The sequence below is a fragment of the Hetaerina americana genome, unplaced genomic scaffold (genome assembly GCF_022747635.1).
Source record: "Hetaerina americana unplaced genomic scaffold, ioHetAmer1.1.p SCAF_5, whole genome shotgun sequence".
NCBI classification, from domain to species: domain Eukaryota; kingdom Metazoa; phylum Arthropoda; class Insecta; order Odonata; family Calopterygidae; genus Hetaerina; species Hetaerina americana.
Window position 1 is genome coordinate 7,004,913 of NW_027287095.1, and position 6,000 is coordinate 7,010,912.

The 6,000-nt window shown below is 43.6% G+C and overlaps 1 long non-coding RNA gene across 1 annotated transcript in view; it reads right to left on the minus strand.

Annotated features, from left to right (window-relative positions):
- The window catches only part of LOC139694352 (uncharacterized), a 532,868-nt gene extending 529,195 nt beyond the window's left edge, over nucleotides 1–3,673 (minus strand). Inside the window, exon 1 of the long non-coding RNA XR_011702121.1 lies at nucleotides 3,533–3,673. This is a non-coding gene — a long non-coding RNA (uncharacterized lncRNA). The remainder of the gene's footprint in view (nucleotides 1–3,532) is intronic.
- Nucleotides 3,674–6,000: the final 2,327 nt, after the last annotated feature.

Here is a 6,000-nt window from a genome sequence, read left to right on the forward strand (position 1 = left end):
ATGCCATATACCACATAGAGAGTATAAGCTTAGACAAAAAGGGGAATTTAAGCCTGAGCAGGTATCCCCCTCAATCGAAATATAGCAATGTTGTATTACTACACATATGTAGTAATACGTATGTTGCAACTTGAATAGACATGGAAGGGTTGGTTAGGATTTCTCTACTTCTACCAAAAACTTCTTTTTTTTGATTTATGAGAATTGTCAATGTGGATCGTTTTACCAGGACGTAGGGAAAGGTTTGGTACTTTTTGGTGAATTCGCGATGCATTAGAAGAAGCGATAATATGTAACATTTACATAGTAAGATTATAGTATTAAAGCAATTCGAGATGGAATAAAGAAAAAACTAAGGGCAAAGCGTGTGTTTCCGTTACACAGCCATTATCCTAAGAATCTCAGACCGACAATAGGAAAAGAAAAAAAATCAAATTAATATTTCATCCGATTTTCGCGCGCGACATTTGTTCAGATCTGTCGTCCGAGCAGGTTAGAACGGAAGCAATACATTCGCAAACGGTGTCCGACCTTCCGTATGTCTTTCATATGCCAAAAACCATGACATTAGAACCGAAACTAAAGAAATATTTTGATCCTTTCGTCCCTCAAGTTACGAAATATCTTCAACTGTTGACAAATTTCGTATCTTAATTCGCAGGGCAGAAGAAATTAAATCATCGCTAAATGACAGTATCGCGCAAACTAACGTTTTGGTTAACTGTTGAATGCGCACTTTCAAAGTCAGCCACGTTCAGTTACCGCCAAAGTTAGCCACTTGTCCTTGATGTCGGGTAATAACGTACTTTTGACTAATTTCGGGAAAGCATCATTCTCTCTACGGGAGAACAGTCGAACTTAAAACGAACTTCTTCCGACTACATCAACGACAAAATTATCACTTTGAATAGAAGAAAAAGGAATTGTTCATCGCCAATACCACCGGAATAAGTGAACTCAACTGTTTTTAGAAATGCAATATTGATGTGGGCAAGAGTACATTTTCACACCGAAATAACGATTTATCAGCTTTCAAACTAAATCCACACGGCAGTTGACAAGTACATTATTCCCATTTCCTCAGCATCACTCATTGTGACATAATTTTAGGGCATACAATTGAAGGAATCTGTTAAGACGCCTGCCGGTGCGGGGTGCCGAATATCGAACGGCTCCGCACCATTCTCTCTCTTTCGCAACCCAAGGGTCCAGTTGAAATGATTTTAACGCGAGGCTAGGTCCAATAAAATATAAACTTCCAAGACTTTTTTAATCAAACTGTTTTATTATCATGATAAAAAACGTCAAAATTAATTCAGATCCGCCCTAGAGTGAGTGAGTGCTTATAAGTTTCGAGTGGCATTCTAACGGAGGAAGGAAAGGTTTTCGGCGGGTGGCGGCCTTCGAACGCACCATTTCTGGAGATAAAGAGGGCGAGGCGCCGAAAGTGGATTCGTTTAAAAGGGCAATGGAGTGTTCCGTGGGATTCCTAGAAAGAGAACCCACCCCATTATTATATATATCTTTTTTTTCGACCGCTCGTTTTGACTCAGCTGCATCGCATGTGCCGAGGCAGTGATTTCTTTCAACCGACTGTGACGCTAGTAGGGCTGTGGAAATAGTAGCCGTCTGTGGAATACAAACGATCAAATCAGCCACATATATATATACATATATATATATATATATATATATATATATATATATATATATATATATATATATATATATATATATATATATATGTGTGTGTATGTATGTATATATATGTATCTGTATATATATATGTATATATAAAGATATATATGTGTATATATATATATACATTTATTTATTTACTTATCAAGGGTGAAAGGAAAAAAGATAATTCGGGAACGATATGTCTGACCTTTCTTTATTTTAAAGATCCCCAGAGGCTATGATGAGGAAGATGGAAAAAAGGGTTTACAGTCCTATAAAATGCTTACCTGTAAGAACAAAAATAGTTATGGTAAACTTCCATTTAAATTCAGTAACAGCAGTGATAGAAGTCAGTGCGAACAAGTACTTCAACATGCCGAATATATTATTTTCAACTAGTGATCCTTAGAAATGGAATTCATCTGGCAATCCCTTCTTAGTCCTTACACAAAACATTATCTGCGATACCAACGCATACATTTCGGGAAGGTTGAGCAAAAGATATTATTTACTGATGAGAAAAATTTGTGATCAATAAGTACTTCAGCTAAAAATAACACCTAAAAAAAATATGGAGAGGACTTCTACATTTTTTTCTGGAGGAAGATAATTTAAATGAAGCTTTTTATAAAAAAGGTGGAATTATAGAAGGTGGAGATAACGAAAAGAGAAAACGCATCCTTCACCAATCGTTCCATCGAGAATCCATCACACTTATTCGTCTAATCTTTGGGTGCAGGCGATGGAGTTCTGTTCTCGTTGCCGATGACGACGAGTTCAGGCGCGATAATCGGGCCATTCTCACATTCGTTGCCCAAGGGTGCAGTTGGAATGACACAGACGCGACCAACCGAATCCGTCCGAAAAGATAGCGCAGGGCGAAGTGGGAACTGGTGCCAGAAACAATCGCACCATCGTCATGCACCGGAGGAGAGGGAGAGTACACCCATAAATGACGAACCTTAGGCGGACGCATCCGGCGTCGCAGTGAATCCACCAGAATGAATGGGAGGCCACGAGCCGTGCAATTGCGACATTTTTAGCCACTTGGGGCATTTAATTTAATTTAATTTTGACAAATATTGCAAAAATTGGTGGTTTCATGGACACTCACGCGAACTCTGCGATAGATTGGGAGGGGGCGGGCGGGGTCGATGATGGGAACGAGCCTATGAGGTATAAGACCCATTTACCCGTGGAGAGAGTTAAAATATCTATGGTCCTATTTCTATCGAATCTTACCAAACAAAGCAAATAAATCCCTTAAAAATGTTATTTAATTTTGCCATCGTGATGTGAGACGACAATTTGTTTTAAAGAATGAAAATAGTTAATAAATACGCCCAATCCCAAGTGTCAGGCAAAGTGGGTCCACTAACCCATTAACCAAAATATGTGTGTTGTCGTATTTCCACAAAGTCTCAATAAAAGTTATAAATTATATTATTTATATCCTTCCACCACGGTCATCAATTGTAAAGAGAGTTCACCAAGCACCAAATGCTACGGGAGGTGAAATTCGATCACTCGCCAACAGAGGGGGCTAATTTCCTTTCCCAGCGCCGCCCGCGGTTTTGCAGAAAGCTCCGATGCCCAGAAACTCGCACATCTTGGGTATAGGCGTAATTGTCGGGAAAGGGATTCGAACCCAGGACCTCTATTCAGCATCCGAGCGCTATACCCAGTAAATCACCCCGCCGCCAATAACACCCTCGGATCTTCCTCGAAGTCGCACAACATCGAGGGTGTTACCGAATTAACCCCTCATGACAATCATAGGACCCAAGCGCTTTATTGAAATGCGTTTATAAATGAAAAACTGAGGATAAAATTGGATGGAAGCTTCTCCTACCTTTTTTTTTAGGTCCTCCCGGTTAAACGGACGTGCGTCACTGACTTGGATTCCTGCCGAGGGAATATTATTTCTCCACCTGATGATGAGTGCCTTTCTCGATCCTCGCGAAGAAACTCTTGCTGGTAGATGAGGAAAATATTGCAGAATACACAATATTCAGGTCCACACAAACACACTCACTGCGATGAACAATTTACATTCATATACATATATATTTTATATATACATATATTTTTAAACGACTAGCGAATTTCCTTGTGTGAAACGGTTAAATACGCACAACCACAAGCACAACACTAATTATATATTTATTATGACTTTTAAGACATCACACTCACACAGTATCCTCCGCTAATGGCTCAAATATATCCCTAGTGGAGGAGGACTATAAATTACTCTCACTATAAATACTCTCACGGCCACAGCACTCCAGATTGGGAGGAGATAATCTCAAGAGGAATCGGGAGAGGCTTGGGGGGCGGGGGGGTGCTTGTAATTGTTGGGAGCGGAAGGGGGTTTAGGCGATGGTCGGGATAGTGGGCGGGAGGGGTTGATTCTTCTTCGCGGGAGTTATGGCCGGCGGTGGGAATCTGTGCAGCACTGGGACGTCCCTCCTTGCCAAAGTGAAGAAAACACACGTGCGCGGGGAACTGGGAGAAACGGGGATGGCCGAAGGACAACCACGAACTCGGCGCACGACTTCCCGCGGATGTTGCACAGTATGTCTAATGCAGGTGGATCATCGAATTCTCGCGGCGGTCTTCCCGATCTCCTTGCTCCTCTTCCCTAAAGCTCCAGGGCGGGTCTAAGAACGGGAGAGTGAAGTCGCGAGTTTCAGATCAGCATCCAGCATGCGAAAACGTGCACCCCTCTCTAAAGGAGTCAAGTGGGGATAATAGGATTGAGTTCCTCTAACCAATTTGGGTATATATTCCAGAGAATGAAGTGATGCTGAAGTCTTGATGATAACTGCGAATTAACTCGGGACCATTTGAAATCGGCGAGTTTTGTTGATCAAGTGACAAAATTTGCCAAATCTGTCACTGTCTAGTAAAATTAGGTTACATGCGAATGCTGGATTCAGTCGTTTCAAAGGGTTGTTTTGATGAATGAAATTTTTTACAATAAACACTCCAATGATGGTGACCGCTATAATGGCGATTTTTCTGCACGAAAAAAATTGAAGTCCTAATGCACCACAACATTCACAGTGTCCTCTGCTCAGCTTTCGATCTGGAAAATATTTCCCAAGGTCTTTGAAACCACATACGGCTAGTTAAAGTTTAAAGTTTTAAAAACTGATATTCAAAGCCACTTTATTTTAGCGCATCGGCCGACAAGAAGATGGCTTTTTCACTCACTCACTTTTACTTTGGTTAAAAAAATTCCCGACTCCGGAACGAATTTTATTTTGTTTCACCCACGGAAAGATATACAGTCGGTGGGATTTTATCTGCGGAGGGACGCAAATGCAAAATCAGTCAGTTCGCGCGTGGAAACAGCGGGAATAAACCGAATCAAACTAAGGTAATGAAAACGAATTAAGTGCCCCCACCGTCCAGCTTATCCCCTACACACAACACAACTTGGGACGAAAAATCAGACGCGCACACGTAGAATAAAAAAAACCTCGGCGTATCGCGATTGCCGGACTCGAACAAAAGAACGGGCGGCGAGGTGCAGGAGGGGTGCCTTCCAAGTCCGTGGCTCCGGCAGACGCGGCGCAGACTCGGGGAAAACTTCCGCGCCGACCGGTGCGGGGAAAGAAGTCCAGTGAGCGGGAGGATTGGGGGGAAGTCCGAATAGTCGCGGAGAAGGGTGTCTCCCTCGTCCAAAACTTCCAATTCTCCCTCCGAAAAGCCAGATCGCAGTCTTCGGGGTGGCGGTCCCTCGCAAATCAACCCCAATCTGGTCAAACGGAAACTCCCTTCGAAACACACACGCACTCACTCCCCCCCGGAGAGTCGAGACTCGATCGGCAGCGGTCTCACCCTGACCGTCCTTCCCCTCTGCCAGCCACGCTCTCTCTGATGCCGCCGCCAGAGACCACGCGCGCTGCGCACCGGAGGGGAAGTCAGAGGGAGGGAAGGAGAGGGGTGGGTGTGTGTGTGCGAGAGAGAGAAAGAGAGACGGTTCGCCCGCGAAGGGGTGAATGCCAGAGCGAAAGAAGGAGGGAGGGTGGGGAAGCGGCGGAACTATGCGGAAAGTGACGGGGAGGGGGGCCAGCGTTGAAGAGAGGCAGGAGGGGTGGCAGTTCAGATAACCCCACACCCCACTCTCATTAAAAAGACACCACGCACATAGGAATACTACGGTTACTACTACTACTACTACGGCCGATACGTACTATCCAAGGGATTTTGGTAGGTATCCCTTTCCCTTCGTATGCGACTGGCGGCGCCACCTGCAAAGGTCAACACTTGCTCCGATTCGGAGAGATTTGGGTGCTCATTCCTAGGTTTGAA